Source organism: Oxyura jamaicensis, chromosome 24 (assembly GCF_011077185.1).
Source record: "Oxyura jamaicensis isolate SHBP4307 breed ruddy duck chromosome 24, BPBGC_Ojam_1.0, whole genome shotgun sequence".
NCBI lineage: Eukaryota > Metazoa > Chordata > Aves > Anseriformes > Anatidae > Oxyura > Oxyura jamaicensis.
In genome coordinates, this window is record NC_048916.1 from 3,548,208 (window position 1) to 3,571,239 (window position 23,032).

At 44.6% G+C, this 23,032-nt stretch overlaps 1 long non-coding RNA gene across 3 annotated transcripts; it reads left to right on the top strand.

The window, feature by feature from the left end:
• Window positions 1–1,901: 1,901 nt before the first annotated feature.
• On the top strand, window positions 1,902–18,645 carry LOC118178090. 3 transcript variants are annotated; one of them, XR_004756062.1, is made up of 7 exons: window positions 1,902–2,117; window positions 2,208–2,353; window positions 3,423–3,484; window positions 5,243–5,670; window positions 14,388–14,453; window positions 15,393–15,562; window positions 18,518–18,645. It is a non-coding gene; the product is annotated as an uncharacterized LOC118178090 (long non-coding RNA). The 3 variants fall into 3 exon arrangements; XR_004756063.1 differs by lacking the exons at window positions 3,423–3,484; window positions 5,243–5,670; XR_004756064.1 differs by lacking the exons at window positions 3,423–3,484; window positions 5,243–5,670; window positions 14,388–14,453.
• The last annotated feature ends 4,387 nt before the right edge of the window (window positions 18,646–23,032 follow it).

Below are 23,032 nucleotides of genomic sequence, written 5' to 3' on the forward strand. Positions count from 1 at the left end.
TTTGGGTCCCTAAAAGTTAGATCCCTGCCCTGTTTAGGTACTAGGGATTTTATGGAGGAGTGCTCCTTCAAGTTTCTTAACTTTGACTTCATTTTTTATTTTGGCTTGCATTTGTTGTGTTTTTAACCTTCATGTGGATCTGGAAAAAAAATCACTTCCCCGTGCATTTTCAGCAGCAGCACTTACCTGAAGAGCTTGTGTAAATTGTTTGTCTTGTGCCAATTACAAGCTTCCATATGGGAGCGATAAGAAGATTTATGACATGCTTGATGCCCGGTGTATCGCGTCAATCAGAAGTAAAGTTGGCTTTTTCTCCATCCCTGCAATTTCACTGAAGAAAAACTAAGACGTATATGAAAAAAATTCTATACTTCAACATTACTTTGGGAAGGGGTGTCTTTCATCTGGCTGGCAGAACTGGTCTCACAGCACACATAACGTTCCAGCAGTGTTCTACGTTATATAATTCATGAGCTTAAAATTGCATCATTTGAGATGCTGTGAGGTACCACAGTCACTGGCAGATGACTCCATTTGTCGTCAGAGATAGAACATGTTAACAGAAATAACTAACACGGACCGTTTCAAGCCATAGATGTAAACTGTTAGTAGGAAAGACAACCCAGAAACATGCTTTACTACTTCGACAGGACCAAGAAGAAACACACATTGAAATTAGGACTGGCTTCCAGTGACTAGAATTCGTACCTCCTTAAGCTATGTTTATATTTAAAAACAGAGCAGCGTCTATTTCTCAACTTACGTGTATTTGTCTTTTTCCATGGTATTCTTCAATCTTAAAACGTTATGTAAGATATAGAATTGCATCAGGAAAGGTTTCACATTGAGTTTCTGCTGTTTGTTAATCTTTTGAGGAATGGATTGTGTCCTGGAGCTTGAATAGAAACCTGTCAATATGCGTAGAAACATTGGGGATTTCATGGTACATGCCATATGCAAGAGCATATGTTGACTGTTCAGCGTCTCTGTGTGTCATGTGTTGCCCATTACCAAGCTACTAGAACCAAGAGGATCGAGAGGTACAGGGACACCAAAACCAGAATGATATTGGACACTAAGCCAGAATGCTAATGCTGGAAGCCAGGGGCTGTCTGAAAGCAAATGTGTACTTGGAAACAGCGATAAGCCATCCAGGAACACAGTTGTGTTGTCCTTCAGATCTATTGGTAAAGATGGTGAGCTGGAAAATGAGAGAAGAGGGCTAACAACTTCACCTTTTTCATTTATAATTTTTAACTGGGAACTGGGATTTACAATCCAGCAGTGAGGAATAGCTGGTAGATGGAAAGCAGGAGTGTGTATCATATCCTGCTGTTCGCTGACTTGTAAAAACAACTACCCTGTACTTCTTACTAATAATTCATGATTTAGGATGTTTTCTGGGTCATTTTGGTGGGCTTCACATTTCTCTAAGTCATAATCATTTTTGCCTGGGGACAAATGCTAGAGATGCAAACTAGAAAGTGCTTGGCAACAAAGCACTCCGTGTGCCACTGCCTGGATGCAATATTTACATTGATGCACCTTCTTAAAGGTATGTCTTACAGCAAGTTAATTCAGCTGGGAAAGGCCTGTAGGCAGTGCCATAGCTTAATATTCACACAGTATTGAGCTGGTTTTGCTGCTGACATACAATCTGTAGTGAGATTCCAAGCTGAAAGTACAAAAGCAATGGTTTAAAAGTTTTGTGGCAGGAATTTCATTCATTTTTTCACTGAAGGGATTGTTGATTTTCTTGTGAATTACAAAGGAAAGATGAGAAGTGCTATAAAAGGCAAATTCCTCGTTCCCTGTGAACCAACAAACCACGGTAGGACACGGTAGGATCCCACTGTTGGGAGCGCTGATGTTCTTGGGTTTTGTTGTTTGGCCCTGCAGTGAAGAAGTGCCAGAAACGGAGCACACGTGAGAAGCCAGGCTGCAGTGCTGGACAAATGCATAGACACACTTGAATCCTGCCAGTGAAGCACTTGTCCCTTGCCTTGGCAAGATATGGCATGCCCAGAGAGGAATATACTTGTGCCTGTGCCAGAGCTGTAATCATCATGTGGGTTCCCAGCGTGTCTCAACACTCCGAGCTGAGCCCTGTTTTGAAGGTAAAACAAATGTGTTTTGCTCAGATTTCTAACAATTGGCCTAGGAAATAGTGAGTGTCCCTTCTGAAATACTCTCTCTTGTGTCTTCAGGAGTATTAAGATATATTTTGATTCTGTTTCGAGGCAATGTCTGCTTGCAAGTGCTGCAGAAGGACAAACAGGAGAGTATTCTGCTGTTATTTAACACACCGAGGTGTTTCTTAACACGTAGGCTGAAGGCTGCAGGCTCATTGTCGGTACGTGTGCTCAGATTCTCAAATCTGTTCAGGTTGTGCAGGGAAGGTAAAAATGTTTGTAAAAACTCCTGGAGTAAAAAAACAATTTAATGGTTTTGCTTTCATTTATCTTCTTGACAGTGTGTACCTTTCATAACACTACAGTTTTATTTAAATGCCTTCCATCTTGCATGAATTAGGGCGTGCATTACCAAAAAAAAAAGCAACATGCAGCTTGAGAAGTACCTAAAGATGCAGGAGTGGGGGTGGTAGATCTGTGCTCGAGTTTGCTGTCACAGGGTGTAGGAGCTTGCTGCTTGCTCAGGGAAGGCCAGCAGAGGGAGCGCAGCAGCCTCTGTGCTTAGCTCTTTCCTTGTTCATTCATTGCAACAAAAATACTCAGAGATGTGTGTATGTGTCCAGGGTCCTATACAGGCCTGTCTCTAGCTAGAGAGAAGTGTGTTGTGGCTTTTTATTTTGTGATGTAAACATAAAGCAAAAAAGTAGAACAATCTGAACTCCAGGTGATAGTTTTGTGGTGCTAAAATCGTCTTCCAAAGGTGGGATAGAACTGCAGGTGAGCTAGGCAAGCACTGGCAGGTACCCAAATCAGCTGTGGGCTTCCCTTATGCTGTCAGAGCCTTGAAAAGGAGGCTTTGCAGCCAGCTCTCTCCAGTGGCTGGCAGCTGTTAGGCTGAGGACATGTTCTGGGTTGGGAACTTCCCTCACGTGGGAAGTTCTGGGGAGTCCTCGCTGCCTTACCCAGGGGAGAGGAAAAACTGAGCAGAGGGAAAAGCCAGTGTTAAATCTTACCCTTTTCCTTCTTCGTTAAATTCAGAGATGCTAAACCATAACTCAACAGGCCACCAGTGATAAACAAAACACTTCTATAGACATGGAAGAGGCCAAATTAAAAACACAGGCAGTATTTTGACATTGATAATGTAGACACTGGCCATAAAACACTCTTTGAGTGCCTACAGCACTCATCTTCCCATGATCAGCAAATTGCATGTTCAGTTTTTTGTAGTTGTTTATGGAGGTAATAAAAAGGTATATTTCTGTGCTTTTTCCTTCTTGTTCATCACAGGTGAATAGGAAATTCTGAAAAGCAGTAGGATCAGGTCCCAGCTTTTAAGCTCACTTTAAATGGTGAGCTGTAGTCTGCCTTTCCCGAAGTGCCGTGTTGACTTGATATCCCAAGGACCTGGCACAGTCACCACTGTTGTAGTCTGTTTCAGTGAAAGTTTTAGCTCAGTTTTATAAAAGGAATTGCCCTAAGCTTGTGGGTTTTGAAGCTAATGTATTCCTGGGGTGATTTTTGTGTATGCACATGAGATAACAACAGATGAAATAGATCATTTCATACATTCATTTCAGTGTATCATTTATTTCTTCACTTCCTCTGAAGAAGAGAGAATTAGGCTTGGGGGAAGTGTCTGTTCTTGTTATTTCTAGCTGGGGACTTGCTTCTCAGATTTCTACAACAATGCAGTCATTTGTATTCTGTCACTTTCTAATGCGCTCATTCAGAACATTTTCACATGGGTCATTGAGGAGCCATGAGTGTCTCTAATGTACCCAGAGAAATCATGGGTTACTGGAAATAGCGAGCTAACAGAAAGGAACGTCTTCCACAGCATGCTGGCAGCTGCTGAACTAGCAACTCCCTACCTAAGGAAAGTTCACAAAGATTAGACAAATTTGCATGTTTCTTGTGAATGGGGTGGGGTGCAGGACTCTTGAGGGAAAAAAAGAAGTCACAAATGAAACACTGGGTCTAGAACTTGGTCATTCTTCTTGCTATTTTATCTTCCTGCTTCTTATTGCTGTTAATATGATCTATTACTTAGTTCTTACTGAACTTGGTATAAAAAGAGTAAGGAAAATTGAACTTTTCTCCTCTTGACAACTGCTGGGGCTGCCCAAAGGTACAGTCGGGACTGGAAGTTGGTGTAGAAGCACAGTACAACTTTCTGCTTTAAATGTGCTGATATTTTCCATGCTCCATTTGCAATCTTATACAGGAATTTGTAGTCTTTGTTCGAACAGTTGCTGTCCTGGTGCTCTCATCATTCTCAGGCAAACCTTTTTTTCCTTTTAAAATGCTCTCTAACGTGCTGGTCTAATCTGCCAAACCAGTGTATCTAGAGCCTGCAGAGCCAACCTGTAGTTTGCAGTCCAAATCTAGTCCTCTAGCACAACATATCCAACCTCATTCCTGAAAGATGTCACAGCCCAAAAGATGTCAAGGAGCAGAGGCAACCTAGCCCTTCGGGCTGTGCAATAGATGAAAAAGGAACAGTTAGAAGAGGGTTGTGAGTATGGGCTTACGTGAAGCTAAAGTTGGGTACGCAGGAAGAGAAGTCAGTAACACGAAGGTACGTTTACCCCGAAGCACCTATGCAAATATAGGAAAGAAAGCTTTGGGGTAGAGTTTCACTTGTAAAATAAACACTATGTGTCATACGTGTTTCTAAAGAATTCGGTCTAGAAGCAGCATTGTGTGGTCCGCAAGTGTTCCCAAACACCGCCTCTGGAAGGGGGTTGGCCATTATTTGTCAGAAGTCGCTCGTAACGGACAATGGCAAGATGCTATTTTGCACAGAAAACTTGGGGCTTGGGGCTTTTGAAAATTGATGATGAAAAGCGGGTCATTGGACTAACGTGACTGCACAGTAATTGGCAACCGATACAGCAGGCTTAGATGTTGACTAGCGAGATAATTCTCACTGTAAGACTGCTGAGGTGCCACAGCCAGCTGTTTACGGGCTGGATGACCTCTATTGGAAAGTGATTAAAAATGAGTCAGTCGGTTGAATGTGGGTTGCTCAGACAGATGATCTTCTTTTCTTTTCTTTTTTTTTTTTAAACGTCATGATGTCCTTACATTGATGTCACGTCACCCAGGAGTTCTGCTAACAGAAAATGACAGTTTGTGAGCACAGAAGTGGTGAGTGTTTCAGCTGAGAATGCCAAGATGCTGCCTCACAGCTTGCAACAGCTGCTAGCAGAGCAAGTCAGGATCTTTAGTCACAGCTTGCAAAGCTGAAGGCTGAGACTGGCGAAGTGATGGCTCATGGTTTACAAGACCTGACAGCCAGCGACCAGTGCTCTGATGCAGATTGACCTCGGTGTTCGGTATTCCCATCAGGAACTGTGCTAGCAGATTTTCAGGAAGGAAGCCAGGTTGAAATTGCCAGTAGTTGAAATGGACATTGAAAACTGGGGGCTTCAGCAGCTTAGTGGAAGATAAGAGTGAACCATGTCTTAAGATGACTATTTTAAACTGTTTTTTTCATTTCTGTAGATTGTACAGAGCTGCACCAGCAGATAAGGTAGGAATCTGTTGAAGCATTTAATGGAGAATGTTGTGTCTCCCTCTTTCCTTTTCTACTTTAAAAGGTGGATAAGGAGGAAGAGCTTCCTCTACTCAATTGTTCATACCTTTAGAGAGATTTCAGATAATCTGTATGCATTTCATTTTTCATTTGTATTTCCTTACGAAACTCTGTTCTTTAGCAATAATGGTTATGTTTGTGTGTGTGATGCAGCAAAATTCAGAGAAGGCTTCCAGGGTGAGAGAAAATGGTCTTGAAATAGTTCAGGGTGTTACACAACTGAGATGTTTGAGCTGTGATACAAAGTTGAAAACAGCCTTTTGCCTGTGGAATTTGAAAATCACATGGGCTTATGTGCAACCCAGAGCAGTGTGAAATCTTAACCCCTACAGACCTTGCACTTGGCCTCAGACTGAAAATACTTAGGATCAGGAAAAACTTGTTTTCATATTTGTCAAAAGCATGTGAAGGGGCTTGGCCCAGTCTCGGTGCCTTTGCCACCGGTGTCTCTGCCTTGGTCCTGCACTGGGCTCCGCACGTGTAAGCCAGCATCCCCGATCAGTCACCAGGTGCTGAGACACCGCAGGTCCGCAGTGAGCAATCTGAAAGGTAAAGTGCAGAGCTAAAGAAAGTGCCAGTGCCGTAGCATGACAAAGGAGCATGATGAGAGTGAGAAATTCCCAGAGCTGATTCTCAGCAGTTCGTGAAAGCCCAGCTTTCTGGAGGCCCCTTTTGGTTGCACCCTGCTCTCCTACGTTACTTGTGCTTCTGCCATGAGGCAGAAAGTCACGATGAAAAAACTCCCTTGCTGCTTAGCTCTGTCTGGAGTTGTACATGCTGCAGATCGGTACATGTGTGCTGGTGGCATCAGAGGGAGGAATGGGCATGCAGAGAGGAAGGTGGCCGTGCTCTTCTTGGAGCTTTCCGTGAAAGCAGCACGAGTGAGGTGCCCTGCCTCTACCTGCACTGCTGCCATCGCCTCCCTTCCAGCAGTGCCGAGCGCGTCCCCGTGCGTGGGCAGTTTCACCTCGCGCCCTCAGTCCTGGGGCAGTTGGTGCTGTCGGAAGATGGAGCCATACCTTTCACCTACTTCCCTCTTGGGAAAATGCCCTTGACTGATTTACACTGGATAGTGCTTGGCTGCTGCCGAGAACCAGTCCAACCGCTCATTCGATGCACATCGCTGTAAAGTCAGTTCAGTAAGAAATCCAGAAAGTTAGAGGACTGGGGATGTGTGGCTCAGGGAAGCCAGCAAGGAATTAAGGCAGCCAGGTTCAGTGACTAACTGGTTTTTATATAAAGTGACTTAGGCCCTCATTCAGTGAATGCTGTGTTCAGCATATTTAAAGTAAGTTCACGTGTGAATGTTGTTTGGAACTGGGACCACGACTGCTACTTTCTGCTTCCTGACAGCGTTATCTGTATTAGTACCACAGGCACAGGGCTTTGTCTTAAGGCATTTTTCATTCATTCTGTGATCCTAAATTAATTAGGAAATAGGCTGACAGTAGATGCTCTGATTAGAAGTAATGACTAGGTAATATTTGCTCAAGTAATATGGTCTCTGGCTTTGTACTCTGTCACCAGTAGTTTCTGTATAAAACTTGTTTCCGTACCGTGCAGCACTTAGGAGTTTGTAAGGTATTAGTCACTGTTGGGAGAGAAGATGGGATTCTAAGCCTGATAGCATGGAAGCATAGACACCATGTTCACATCGTGTGAACTTCCTTCTCCTCGTGGTTCTTTTGATTTCAGAAGTCACTCAGGACAGCATGCTTAGCATTTTGTAAAGGCGCTTCACAAAGACCGTATGGTGGTGTTGGATGTAACATCTACTGAAGCGTTCTGTAGTCTTGTTTTGGTGAAGCATTTATATTTAACAGCTTCAAAATGTTATCTTCCATAGAAGATGCTAGCTGAGTTAGATTTTTCCCTGTAGATCTCCTTTTGCAAGTTGTCGGAGGTACTTTATTATTTACTGTGCTCTGCTTGAGGAAGGCCCCTGGAGGTTGCAGGGACTTCTTAGTATCATACTTAAAGGTTTACAAATACCCCTAGGTAGCGAGTGACCTGTGTCCACTCTGTCCTAGGGTTGTTTTTTCCACCAATAAATCTAACAACGTTTGACAGAGGCGGCCAGGAGCATCATCTCTACTCCATAGATGGGGAAACTGAGTCACAGAGGGGCAGTAAATCAGCAGGGAAACCTGGAGTGCTCTGCTGGCACTGTGGTGACTTGCTCATGTTGTCACAACCCCCGTTGTGGTACCCGTTCTGTTTGCTGGCTGCCACCGCAGCCAGCTGGGTGGACCTGCAGCAGCGCCCTGTGGAGTGGTGCAGAGCGGAAGGCGGTTAGTTAGGGACGTCAGGCTGTGCCACAACCCGAGTGCTTTCATAAGAAAATCAATAGCAGTGGTAAGGTCCCAGGGAACAAAGAGACCTGAGCTTTCTGCTTGCTTGATTTGTGCCCCTCCGCTGTGTAATTTGTTTGATAGCTGCAAAACGTAATAGGATCTCCTACTATAAAATTGCTTAGGACGAGATACAGCTCATCTAATTTAACGCCGAGGCTACAGTAGTCACTCAGATTGTCTGCATAGCCAAAGGGAAGAAGGAAGCACCTCCAGACAGCAATTCGTTTCATTTGTGTTAAGCATATATGAGATAATGATTACCCTGTAGAGGCGTGCAGTTCGCTGCCTGCAGAGAGGAGGAGCCTGGAAGAATAATGCGATGAAATGCCTCGCTTTTAGTGGAGGTGAATCCTGTCCTTAGGAACAAATGCGTATCGATGAGGCCAGGTGACATGTTTTAAATATTGAAACAAGTATTATCCAAGCGTGCGCTCTGTTAGGATTTGGCTTTTGTGTCTGGGCGTGTATGAATTAGTCACAGGTGTGGGCACGTGTGGTCCTTGCTGGTGATTTTGCTGGTGATTGAGCTGCAGCCTGTCACATCAATTTGCCATGGAAAGATTTGCTGCTAATAGTGATTTTTACCAAGAGTGGCTCTTGCATGTCCTATCAAGAGTCAATTATTTTGAAATGCATCTGGGGTGAGAGGATTTTGGAACGAGCTAACTAGGAAGGAAACGCTGCCCTAGGAAGGAAACGTGTCACCCGAACCACTCTCAGTATGCAAAGTTTTACAAGTAAGCAGGTCAGAGCTGAGGTCTGTTGTGAGCTACATGCAAATAAGCTTAATGCTAATATAAACACACAAAAACGCTGAAATATCTCAACAAGATCTCTACTTTTGATGAGAGGGAAAACAAACTGAGGCATCTTGGTGTAGTGGGTCTGCCCCAGGTGACTCCAGGGCTGGGGAGGTCGGGTCTGTCCTGGGAGAAGTGCCGAGGGCTCCGTGTCTTTCCCTGCTCGCAGGAGGGATGACTCCAAAGCCAGCAAAACTCTAGGAGACACCGTAGTGAAGGACTGTGCCCTGCAACACCTGCTGATGAGCTCGGTAATCCTGTGAGGAGACGGATGAAGCAGGGGATAATTACAGCATCCTGTCAAATGAGCCATATCGTGCCTTCCTCGCTCCTGTGCAGCCTGTCTGCAGGTACCTGCAGCTCACATGTGGGGCACAGGTGAAGCATTCAAACCCAGCGTCCTGCTTCAGAAGTCAGTTCTGATGCGTTGTGATGTGTCGGGTACCTCGCTGTACTGTGCCTGCCGCTTCCTGGCGCTTTTCCAGGGTGACGTGATGGAGATGGATGTGGAAGCGTAACCGAACCCTGCAACAGGAGGCAGGCAGGGCTGGGGCTGCTGGCAAATGAACCAGCTCCAGAGCTGGAAGCAGCACAGCCACGTCAGCACTGTGCTCGTGATAATAAGCTCTGCTGCATCACAGCGGTAATTGGTATTTGCGTAGCGCTTTGCAAATACGAAAGAATTGCTTAAATGCAAATGATAAATAGGTTGGCTTCCAGACCGTCTGTATAGCTTGCCCTCTCAGCTAATCAGGCACTTAGGCAGTTGGTATGGATTTAAAATAAAAGATGGAGTCAATCAGCTTTTTTTCTTTTTTCAGTTTGGTTCTGATTAGACAGTTTTATTCCTTTCCAAGCGTGTAGATGAGCTGTGAAACCATCTGAGTGTAGAGAGCTGTTAGTAGAGGAATGTGCAGCATTTTGGGATCGTGATTCCAGGAGGTGCCTTAAAAGCCATGGTGCAGCCATGCTCTGGTTTACTTAATGTGCGAGCTGTTTTATGATGAGATGTACGGTGCTTGGTGCCATAATGATCATTTTACTTGAGAACTTTTCATCCTTCTTGATGCTGATGAGAATTTGTATTTGGAAATGTGCAGAACTTAGTTACTGACTTGGGGTTTTGTTGGGCACTATCCACCTGCTTTTTAGCTGGCAGTAGTAAACTTGATCTTTGTAATTGTTTTAAACTGTAGCGCAGTTGGGGCAGCCAGGACACTATAGACAGATAATGCATTAGGAATGACTGGAAAAGTGCCAAAATGTGTCTCCTAAGAAAAATGTCATCATGGCAAATTAAAATACATGAGTTAGTATTTTCTTCCATGGAAGTGAAGCCTGATAACTTTGGTAGTTCACATGCACATAATAATCCCCCCTTTATAGCTGTTTCAGGACCTTGAAAATTTCCACTATCTGGAAAAAGGAGGTTTTGTAATCATAGCATGTAGGAATTTATGCTACTGCATCACTTGAAATTAGATTACTCTTTAACGTAACGTATTTTAGGATTAATAATTTCAGCAGATTTAAAGCATCCATTCAAGAAAGCTGCTTGGGACAATAACCATCTCTATTGGGTTATTGCAGAAAATCAGCATTGCATTCATATATTACTGTCTTGCAGTGTCATCCTGAAGTGTGTTATTCAGCTGCCGAAGTGATACTGCAAAACGAGTGTCATTTTGTCACAAAACGCACGTAAAACCAAACATCAGAAAGGATAAATTATATGCTATACTAGTAGGAAAAGAAAAGACTAAAATCCAATCGTGAAACAGTTCTGTGAGGTCCACAAAAGTTGAGAAAGGGAAAAGAGCATTGTAAGGAAACGAGTTATAAATTACCACTCCTGTGGGAACTGTTCTGTACTCTGAAAAGCAATTCTGTGATTTCTTCTCACCAGAATGATTAATGGATTCTGCAAGAGGTAGCATGTTTAAGCAAAAGATAAGTACAGAAAAAGGAAAGCTTAGTGGTTTTGCAGCTGCCCATTGTGAAACTGGGTTCCCTAAGAAAGAGACAAAAATGAGGATACTTGCATAAGGAGTTGGACCAATGAAATACAGCAGTTTAATTTGGATCCAACAGGGGAAACTGGGACCACATGACAAGGCTGTATCATCCCCATGCTGACTTATGCTCTTTCCTCCAAAGTCACCTTAGGTACTCAGCTACGCAATTAAAGCCTAGCCACGACAGGCTGGCCCTCTAAGCAGAAGTTTCACCAACTGGATTGAGTCTCCTTAAAGTTTCTGTCTTTCTCCGCAGACTCCATGAAACCAAGGTGCGTTTATCCCTCGTGGTGGCCTCAGGTAGCACATTGACATTGAAGAGCACGCCTGTTCTGCTTCCTACGTGCTGCTGGTCAGTACCATTTCCCATTTGCCTTTGGACACATCCCTGGTTGTTACCGGCTGCCTCATGCTTTTGTGGTAGCTGCCTGTACGGTTGTGTCTCTTGCGACAGAGCTCTAATCTAGTATAAAACATCTAGTTTGGCAGCTGGCAATAATTTATCCTATGAAATATCTGGATGTATTTTTTGCCAGTAAAAAATTCTGAAAGGCAATTCATTTGGCTGATGGAGTGGCACTGCTGAAATGTTCAATGCGAGAGGAAAGCCAGGCGTGCGTCCAGGGTTTCTAGGTGAATCGGCCCAGTTCCCAGGAGCTGTGCCGTGTGCGGTGCTTGTAAGTCACACAGATGGTTTTCAGCACTCCCAGCCTCCTGCAGGAAGTGCCAGCGATGGCCTTTGCTTTTGGTTTACCCATTACCTATTACCCAGCAAGAACAAGTTGTAAAGCAGTTCTTGGTAAGTCTGAAATAAATTAATCCCTTTCATGTTAAAGCAGGTGGCCTTCCAGAGCATATAAATGTCTGCCGGGTTCGCTGTTCTGGATCAGTGTCTGATTTACTTATGCTTGGTTTCCTTATGGAGATGAGTCAGAGACTAAAGAGTTTCAGTCTAGTGAGGAGCAGAGTACCCATTTTAAGTAGCTGTGCTTTCTTGAATTCCCCTGGGAGGGAGATAGCAGGGACTGAGCATTTCAGCTGATACCGTTGATATCTCACACAATAATCTTTGAGATGGAGAGTATCAGAACAAAATTACAAGCCCCTACTGCAGCAAGCCAACCAGATAATGCCTCGACATTCCTGAGTTGTTGGGGCTAGATGGACTCTGCTTCTTCTGCAGCCAGCGCTGTTCCTGTGCCTTTTGTGTAAAGCATTCTCCTGGTTCCCTCAAATGTGCACATTAAAGTTCCTTTGTTCATTTTTTGCATTAGCCTGTGGTGCTCTCAGTACTGCATTTCCTGATGTAGTTTCTCTTCTTATGTTTCTAGCCTATTGATTGCTTTTTAGCTGGAGGTTTCGCTTTGTAAATTGTTCTGTTCATGCAGTGCAATATATTCCGGTCTGTCAGCAGTTATTTACAATCTAAAGGTAAGTTGGGAATCTTCAAAGCTGCCCATCGCGTGGTTTGATTTTCAAAACCGGAGAAGTGCTGTCTGTGTAAAACGTGTTGCTTGCAATTGTACATCTGGCCTGGGCATACGGCTGCCTCCTGCTGTGACCTTACAGAGTCCATTAGGTGGGCAGAGCCTTCTGTAGAGTCAAAGTAAGCGTGAATATGCGTTTCCTTATGTGCGTTTCTCCTGTTTTTTTCCCTTAAGAACAAAACCTGGCTGCAATACTAGCACATCAGGCAGGAGAGGGAGCTTTTACCTTGGGATGTCACATCCCTGGCTGTGATTAATTCCTTTGGTTTTGTGAGCGTGGGGTGTCGTTGCATTATAAAGCATGTTTATGGAGATAATCCACTTATCAGCCCAAGCACACATTCTCTCTTCACTAGACGACAAATTAGTTCTTTCCTTACTGAGAGAGATTATAAGGGCTACCCTAACCTAACGGAACAGGGGAGGGCATGGCACCAAGCTGATAACATCAGAATCAGAAGTAGAAGCAGGAGAGAAAAAATAAATGCATTGAAAAATGGCTACAAAATACAAGCGATCTACTGCAGCAACTCATTCATCAAGGGGATTTGGCCTTGCCCCACTCTAATCTAAATTGTATCTAATTTAGATTCCAAGCAAGGGATGGGAATCCTTTCCTGAACCAAAACAAGCCTTGCCACCTCCTACCTTTTCATTACTCATTCCTTAATTTGTTTGGGTTTGTTATGTAGGACGCTCAGGAAGAATAGCTTAAAGCTGTGTGTGCCTGTGCTGAATCTGATGGTGTGATCGCTGCTTTGCTGTACCTTGGGTTGACTTTTTGAGGCAGTAAGAGCACCCAGAGCTGGCAGCCTGCCTCTGCCTGGGGCCCCCAGGAACCTAGGCGTGAACATCTTCCTCTTCTTCCCTGAACGATCGCTTACTTGCACTGCTACTTGACCTAGTCTGGGGGAGTACATTGCAGCCTCGGGCTTGAGCAGCTTCTCTGTTTTTTCACTCTAAAAATCCTCTCTGCTGGTGCCCAGATGCATCAAGCCCACCCCAGAGGATGGGACTGGCAGGTAGTTTTCTTCATTTTTGAGATATTCTTGCTGACCTACTTTCTGTTCTTGCATTATACATTGATAAACAGCAAAGCTCAGCCTCCTCGTTTGTGTATGTCTGAAAAGACCAAATGGCGTAACTCCTTCGCTGAGGCTTGCCAGGGCTCCCGGCCCCTGAGCTGAGTTCAGACTGTGTTCCAGGTTGTGGTCAATTTTTTTTCCCAAGTCTTTATTCAGTGCTATGATGCCGATTCCCTCTTAAACTGCATGCCCTATTTTTTCTGAGGCTATGTCCTGCAGAGTGTGAGGTTAGGAGATTTGGGCATTGATTCCAGGAGGGATTTCTGTAGCATGGGGCATGCCAGGACGCTGCCTTGGAGCATGTCCCAAACCTTCATGCTGCCTCACAATTTTCCAGCTCCTTGCCTGATTCTTTGACCTGTGCCACTCAGTGGTTTGCCTCCCTTGCTCCCAGAAGCCCAGCCCAGTTCTGAGGCATTTATTACCCTACAAATACTCTGCCACCGTACAGTCTGGTCGCTGTCAGAGTGCCAGCAATTTTGTGGTGTCTACATATTGAGTTCCCATAGACTGAATTTGTCTCCTGCCGCTCCCGAAGAACGTGCCTCAGTCTGCCCAAAGTGGTAGCGTGAGCAGGTTGTTGGGCCCCGAAGGCTCAGGATGTGGAAAGCTTAGGGCATGGAAAAACCAAACCTGCCAAAGTAGTGGGACAGAGCGCTGCTTTGAGGAAGGGCAAAACTGAGGGGCAAAGCAGGGATGGTAAGAGTGGCTTGGAGGAACTTTGGAGGCAAAGAGTATTAAATGATGGGGTCAGGGGGTATCAGGGTGCCACTGAGAACTTGCTGGAAGAAAAAGGAAATTGCTGCCCTGCAGAATTGAGGGTATATAAAGAGCTAAACAGTGAGCCAGTGCACATATATACTTGATGTCCTAACTGATGGCTTTCTGCTGTCTTTATCTTCATGCTTATCAGGACTGTGAGACCTTTTTGCAGCCTGCCAGCCTCCTTATGGAAAGTGTTAAAAGCCACGTGAGAGAGGTGGGTGCAGCAGGCTGCTAATGGGAGTAAGGACTGTGGGCCTGCTGCTTCCTTCCCGCTTCCGAGAACTGCACCAAAAAAAAAGAACCTCTATCACATGTGAACTGTGCTCTAGACTGCTTCAGGCAAGGGCTGGGAAGTTTTTGTTCTGGTTGCAGAAGGAAATTCCAGTCGAAACCAAGACTGGGTTGGCCTCATTAGAACAGGACACAGGTGGCAAAACATCTCCTTTCCTGAGATTCCTTGAGTGAGTGTTGGGGTCTGCTATTGAACGCATCCAGCCAGTTTTCATGATCCAGTAATTGTGCTGTCTTCTCCAACAACCTGCTTTAGTGATGGCCTGTTCTCTCTTCTTGTTTTTCTCTCTGACATCCTCACTCTGCTGCTGCTCAGCACTTCAGTACTGATGAGAGTATACTTTTATTTCATTTTGAGCAGAAAGGAATTTGCAGTTTGGTGTTCAGGAAAATAGAGGCACCCCATTAAATAGTAGTTGGTGGAACTGATTGATGTTTTTCAAAATCCATTTTTTAATTTTTGGGATGTGTATAAAAATAATATATTTAAATTTTATTTTAGAATTAAAAATATATATATATTTCAAAACAGCTGAAAATAACAAGTAACTGACACACTCTTGCTGATCAGCTTTTCTGGCTGCTCGGGTAAAGGGCAGGTAGAACTTCCCATTGCTAAGCCTGAGTTCTGCTCCAGCAGACTGGGCCAGAGAGGGTTGCTGCCTGGGAGCTGTTTGTGTGGGTTCTGTGAAATACACTGTGGGCTTTTGTATTTTCTGTGATAGTGCTTCCACGTGAATAGGAGATGGTGCTGCTGTTAGCGTGAGTGCATCCCTTTGGGCGACAATGTCACTATCAAAACTAGAACAAGTCTTGGAGATAGCTCCTTCTCACAGCAGGGTATTTGTGTTGCATTTTCCAGGTGTAACCAGAAGACTTCAACCTTCCAAGCCAGCATTTTGGCTTTGAGACTAAGATAACACACAGGAAAATCTATATGCTGCTGGAAGCATTCCTAACTGCATTAGATCTTCCTTATCAATCTAAGCCTGCCTTTGGAATTGTGCCATGGATTCCCAGGCTTGTGTTCAGGTTTGCTCAGTTTCGTGCTTGTTTTGTGTGATGCATGGTGTGTCTGTCAAGCTGGCTGATGAGTGTTTTCACTGGAAAACAGAAAATTAGTAGAACATAGAGTCCGTTTATAGAGGACTGTCGCTATTTGCAAATGTAATGATATGCAAATCATTAATGCAAATGCCTTAATGCCCCAAGGAAAAAAAGTATGGGAACGGGAGAAAAAAATGAAACATTTCATTCTGAGACAGCACCAAGAGGAAGGTTGGTTTTGTTGTTGGGATATTGCAGTCAGTCAAGGACTCTGGAGTTTAAATGGTAAGATTTGGTTTAGTCCAGATTTATTGGCCTGACTCTTCCTTTTGTTCCCCCATTCTGCATTTTTCTCTTGCCTTCTACTGCAGCTATAGCACCTGACTGCACCAGTTGTTTGTACAACAGCTACAACAATGGAGCCCTCTTTCCCCAGACAAGAATAAAGAAACTTTTCTGGTTTGCGCAGGATTAAGAAGATATCAATATCTTAAAATAACTGGAAGGGTTGTAGTTGGAATGATACTTCCTAAAGGATTAGAACAAGGTCCTGTGAGGTTACTGTTCCCCTTAACGTACTTCACATGCACAGCTGGACACAGGTAATGGAGTATGCTGATGTTGCTGACCTTTTTTGTCAAAAGAGAAGATTTTTGTCCACTGTCCTACTGTGTGCCTGCCTTGTGTGGTGTTTCATTTCTTTCCAAATAGCAGAATTGTACGGGAAGAGGACCTTGTGCTGCGCTGCTGCAGCAGTTTGTGAAATTATTTAGGGTAAGAGGATGCTGCAATCAGCAGCAGCAAGGCTTTCGATACTTTGAAGTGCTGAAGTGCTTCCTGCTTGCACGTTGGCACCCGTATGTTCCGACAGCATAACACAATGTGGGGAAAAGAAGGGACTGCAAAGCTCTGCCTAGAAAGGGAAATCAGGCAAGATGGTTTTGCTGAGCAAGCTGCAGAAGGGCAGGAGAAAAACTGATATTGCCAAACGAGCCCATGTGTGATCATGGGCCAGCCATGAAGGTATGGGGGTCAGCGGTGGGGTGAGGCTGCGTAACCTGGTCATTAAAGCAGGAAACAGGAAGCTAAGGGCCCTCACCTCAAGCCCAGATTTAATCTGTGGCCTTGAGCAAATCCCTTCACCTCGGTCTACCTCTGCTTCCGCTCTGCCTCTTGGGTGGGAGGATCTGGTACCGCGTGGGCTCAGGTGTTAAAGGGCTGCATCAGTTTATGGATGGATACGTACCCAGTACCTACTGAAAGCAGAAGGAGGTGACACCGGAGGAATATTCAAAACCTGAACGCATTTTGCATATGCTTGTGTGCAGAAGTGACCCTACATGTCTGTCTGGTCTTCCAAATTCTGCTTTTATGGCCCCCACAGTAATTGAGAGGAAAAATACCCTGCTTAATATTCTGCTACAGATTAGGAGCAATCGTGGTATTTTGAATCAACTCAAATATGCTGCTGTGTTTGAGATACTTGTTAATACTTTGCTGTGATTTTTTAAAAATTATTATAGGTTTTGGTTCCTCTAAAAATGCAGCTTTATTTCTTGCTTTCAGAGAATGAAAGAGGCTACTCAGACATATAGCAGAACACACATTTCTTTATAAATTGAAATAAGCTTTCTGCTTTTCTGAGGCTGTATGAAAATCTTATTTCTGCTTCAGAAACAGCTTTATGCTTGTGCCTTCTGTATGTTGTGCTGATGGGTGTCATTTCTTAGAGAAACAAGTAGCCTGAGACTAGTTGTGTGCTGTTGCTCTGAGATGCTGGGAAAGGGTGGTAACGTCTGTGGTTGGTGAGAAAAAGACTATTTATAGAACAAACAGCTCCTGTGTTAGGAGATGTCATTCCTCATGTGGCATACATCAGGATGCGTGTAGGAGGAGGAAGGAGCGATGTTAAAGCGCTGGGAGTTGCTCTGCAGCGAGCAACCCAAGCCCCACTGAGCACCTTTCTCCCCAGCTCCCCGCGTGGCGAGGACAGTTACACACAGGAGCTGAGAACATAATCCAGGAAAATGGAGTACGGTTACGTGCAGCCAACTGGGAACATCTGTCGGGGTTGTGCTGCTTAGTGCACGGCTTGGTTTTTAATGTGATGAAATTTCTGGCATAAAACTTGTTTCATTAAAAACAAAACAAACAAAAACCACAATCTCCCCTGAGATGGCTTTGTTTGAAGTCTCCTGACAAGAAGTGGACATCCCATCATCTTCCTTTGCTTGCCACGCATGAGGGTTGAGAGCTCTGCTTCCCTCAGCCTCCCAGCTATCGTTCTGCCGATCCTATACAGAAAAGCCTCTAGAAAGGCTTGAGAATATAAAATGTCTTGGTTTGAGAATGAAAACTCTACTTCCCAAACTGTTTTTAATCAAGGACTGTTTACCCTGGAAGCACTAACTAGCTGCTGTAGAGGTACTGTGAGCATCCTGGGTACATGAATGATCAGAATTTAGAACCTGGTGTACTGTTAGGGGCTGAAGGCCATGTGTCGTGCCATTGGAATGGAAATGATCACGCCACTCCTTACTGGGTCACATATGTAGCCTTTCACCTCATTCTTACTGGGATTTTATGACCGTATTGATAGCTTCTGACATCGCCACTTTTATGTAGAGGGATATATTTGTCTCTTTAAATGAAATATATGTGTATAGTGTTCACTCTCTGATGCAATCAGCACGGCTCCTTATCCACAATCTGCTGTTATCATCGGATGATTGTATCTGGACAAGAATGCTCAGAAGCTGAAAGATGAAAGAAAAAGGCAAAGGACGTTACAGTACAAGTAATTTCCTGTTTTGATCATTCAACTGTATATAATAACAAGGAAAATGTTATGGAAGTTGCAGACAAAATTTAATTCTCATCAGAACAGCAAGCTTATCTCTTAATTACGAGTAATAGCAAATAACTTTTTTTTTTTAATAGGAAATGTTTCTGATAATAATGGCCTTCTGGAAGCACCGTGCTGAAATCCTGTATTTCTGAACGTGTGAGTGGTTAGGGAGAGCCCATCAGCAGTGACCCTTGTTCTGGAGTTGAGATCCCCAGTGCTGGAAGGAAGCTTTTTCTGTTTCCAAAGTAAGTACCATCCAAAGAGCTGGGTTTGGTTTCATTTAGTATTGAGGGTGGGCAGATAATTATGGTACCTTTAGGACCAAGAGCACTCTCAAATTTCTTTCATCCTCCATGTGGCACTGATTTTTAGTCCTTGCCAAAGCACAGACTTGAGCTGATGACCTGGTTTCAGCTTACCTTGAAGTAAGCAACCTCTGTGACCTTCGGGCAATTACATGACTCAGGTTGCTGGCTCTCCTGTCCACGGCATGTAGAGCCAGGGGTGCTTTTGTTATGTTCTGTGCAAGGGCTGCTGTTGGAATTGCATTATTCACTCTGCCTTCCACCCTGTCTGATTTCACGATTGTTTGTTTTATTACTATTATTGTTACTTTATTTTCAAGAAGTGGCTGATGTGTGGCAGGAGCACATGGGTATCTGTATGTGATATCAGCCGTTACCAACTCTTTCTCCTCAGAGCATCGAGTGTTTTAATTAGAGCCAAAGCCAGTGTTTTTATATAGTCTGTAGCTTCTAGTTAAAAGTAGTGACTCCCTGGAGTTGGTTCCTGCATGCAATACAGTCTATTTGTGTGTAGTATCCTCTGTGTTCAATGCAATCCATGTGATCTTCAGAGGCACCATGGAGGAAAGAGTAAGTGTCCATTAAACAGGCAGGGAGAGGGGACAAGGGCCTGTGAGGCTTGCAGGTATGGTGTACGAGGCAGCAAGGTACAGACAGAGCAGGATGACAGAAATAAGGGTACCTGTTGGGGGGACAGGGGTTGGGCAGGGCAAAGAAGATGGTTAGACGTGAAATGGGAGGAGTGAGGGAGAGGGGGAAGGCAAGGCAAGCATGTGGAGTGGGTCAGAATTGGTACCATATCCCAAGGTTTAGTCTGCAGAGAGCTTTCTGCATCCCTCTTGCTTTTATCGTGTCACAGAAATCTAATTCTGAAGTCCTTATTAGGCATCACGTGCATCTTTCATGCGTGGAGCCAGAATGATGGCAGAGCACAGAAACAGCGACCGGGTATCTCTAACTCTTCAGGTCTGTATTGCCTGAAAAACCTCACTGAAGAGAGGCGCCTGCCCTTGCCTCCTGCTCCGGAGGGAAGCGCCTCTCCCCTCCGGGCTCTCTCCGGGAATACAGAGAGGACAGCGCTACCTGCCGGCCCCGCGGAGCACTGCTGGTGTTCTCCAGGTCTTCAGAGCAAAGCACTAGGCATGTTTTATCTCCTGCCCACAACACATATCTACTCACACACATTTTCCTTGGTATTTCTCTGCTTTCCTGTACAGAATTTGGCCTCTGGATGAAAACCTATGATAATTCTATATCTGTTTTTTTGTTGTTCTTGTTTGGTTGGCTTTGCTTTTGTATTATTATTCTTTTATATATATATATATATATATATATATATATTTAAGAGTTAATAAAACAACTACTGAAGCTCAGCAAGCTGTAGCACAATATCTAGCCAGGAGAATGTGCTTACTTGGATGCTGAAGGACAAGCAATAAGTTCCCTCTGAAAAACAGATTTTTTTTTACAGATTAAAAGCTCTGTGTGACTTGCGTCATTTTACCCAGCACCTATGAATTTGACCTGGAAGATGTTTCTTACTGTCTGAAGACAAAACATCTTCCAAATTTGTCAAAAGACCTTTCAGATTTGCCATATTAAAGCTGGAAAACCTGTTTCTCCTTTTTTTGTGTGTGACGTCTAATGTATTACATGTGCTTGTTCTTTTAGATGAAATTACTTGTTACTAGGAAGAGGAGGTTGGAAACCTACAGATATAAGGTACATATATACACAACATGAGCAAAAACCAAGGAAGTTTCTTTCACAACGGGAGATGTGACTGCAAGATAGTAAGTATGTAAGTATATCCAACCAAACATCTGCTGTACAAAGAAAAGTCTCCTGGAATCCTTTGCGTTCCCTGGACTTCTGTGTAAAAAAAGACGTGTTTGAGAGCTAGCCCAGAGGTGCCTTCTAGGGGACTTGAAAATGAACTTAAAGCTGCATTTCCCTCGTTTATTAACGGCTGTGATGAGCTTCAGCCTTGCTCACCATTTAAGGAAAACCACAGCAGCCAGCCCTTGGATTCAGCAAAGGTAAGGTGGTAACACTTGCTGAACGAGATTTGATTTTTTTTTATAGAAATACAGTCATTGCATGGTGCTACAGTAATTGATGCTTTGGTGTATTTTACTAGCAGTAAAAGTTTAGAAATTAAATGAGCAAATGTGAATGAATGTGTGTGGCAATCTGACGCTAATGGATTTTCAGCTGCTGCTGAAGTGAATGGGCTGAGGAGAGGCCTAAAAGCGTATTTGTGAAAGTGCCACCTCATTAGATTCCAGACTGGTAAAACAGCAGTTCAGTTACAGCACACAAAGGCTTGCTTATGTGCATATGCATGACTTGATTTTATTGGCATTGAGTCTCAGAAAACAATATCTCAAAAGTACCTGGAGCAACACCAGGGCTTAGAATTTCCAGGATGTATACCGTAACACACCTCCAAATATGGCTTGCACTAAAGGTCTGAAAAAATGTTTATTTAGTTGTTGACCACAGAGTTAGCAATGTGCAGGAATGTCTCTCAGTGCCAATTTCTCAGACAGAGAGGACGATTTTCAGCCCAGCCTTCAGAGTGCACCTGCTGCTTACAGGGATCCAAGTCCCCAGACCCTACCAGCCCTCTGTGCATGCGCAGGCTTTGGCTTATGCAATGCTGTTGTACGTTTGAGAAAGCATTTCTCTGACAGGGAGCACCACTCTGGAAAGCATTACGGGCTCACAAACAGCTCAGGCAGCCGGCTTGCCAGAGCAGTTGGTTCTTGTTCACAGAGAGAAGGACTCTCTGTATCCTGGCCTCCTCATTCTTTGTCCTGAAAGGAAAATAATTCTCAGAGCCAACAATAAATAGAGGCGTGTTGAACAGCCTGTGTTTTCTCTGGGAGGTAAGGATGGCAAAGGGATCGGGTCTTGTGTGTCTTAACTGAAAAGAGAAAGGGAGAGCAGCTGGTGTTAAAGGGCCAGAATGTTGCCCATCCAGAGGCCTTGGAAATCAGCTGGTCTCTTCTGCAGGCACAAACAGACCTACATAAAGCACTGCAAGTAGTAGTAAATCGAGAACATGCACTGTCTTCCATGTTGGAAGGACGTTCTGCAGTGTGTATGGGACAGAAAACGGAGCGGTTTTCAGGATGGAGCACAGCTGTCAGGAATCGTAGGGGTATGTGTGTAGGGAACCCGAATCTGCTACGTTCATGGGGAAATAGATCAGAAAAAAAGGCTGGAAAGCAAATGCAGGCAGGTGTTTGTAACAGAGAGCAGCCCAGGCTGCACAGTTACTCTGGGTACCTGCCTTGTGAAAGCACCGACAGGGACCTCCCTTGTGTGTGGGGCGGGTGTCCGGGAGGAGCACACAGCTGGGGCTGGGCGCACCTGAAACTGCACTGGGAGCTAGGTCTGCAGGCGGAAAGGTGTATGAGGAGTATCGCTGTCTGCTGCTTGCAGTAACTGGGGCCAGATGTCAGTGTGTACATGGAGAAGACGTTTAAAATCTTGCATGTGAGAAAGAGAGAACTGAAGTTGTCCTGTAAAGGCAACTAGAGAAGTCTGCCCTTACAGTGGATTTCTGTAGAGTGTTTTTTAAGAGCTTGGGAAGGATGCCTTCATCGAATTCAGCATTTTTAAATCAGTCTTAAATCAGCATTATCCTGTGCGACTTTGCTGCAAGCCATTTCTAGTTCGGTACCAGCTCGAGGCTGCTCTCGGGGAGCAGGGTGATCCCTTACCGTGCTCCTTCCCCCAGCACTTGTTGTGCAGCGGGCGCTTGCCCTGCTGCTGTTTGTTGGCTTACTGCACAGAGGCTGGGACGACCGACTGGGAGCGAGTGATGCCGGGGTGGGTCTGTGTTGGCTCCTGCCAGACAGGAGAGGCTGTGCAGGGAGCGAGTTTTGCTGATGCGTAGCTGCACGGCGAAGAGATTTGCGCTGAAGGGAGCTGATGTGACTGCGGTGGCAGAGGGAGCTGCCACGATGGCTGTCACACGGAGACCAGAGATGCAGGCTTTGTGCTCCCACTCCTGTAGCCTGGCTCAGAGACCATAAGAGTGAGGGATGAGTGGGGGCAGGGGTGCTGAATTTATTTTTATCTCCTCGTCTTGTTGTGCCTGTGCAAAAGTGCCAGCCTTTTTTTTCCTTTTTTTTTTTTTTTTTTGCCTGTGAAGCATTAACTGGGTGGGTTGCCATAGCAACTCCTGCACGGTGAGTTGGGCTGCTTCTTGCAGAGAGATTTCTCCCTCACCATTCAGTCCCCTTCAGCATTTCCCCTGCAGCAGCAAAATGGCTGAGGGCTCTGTGGTGC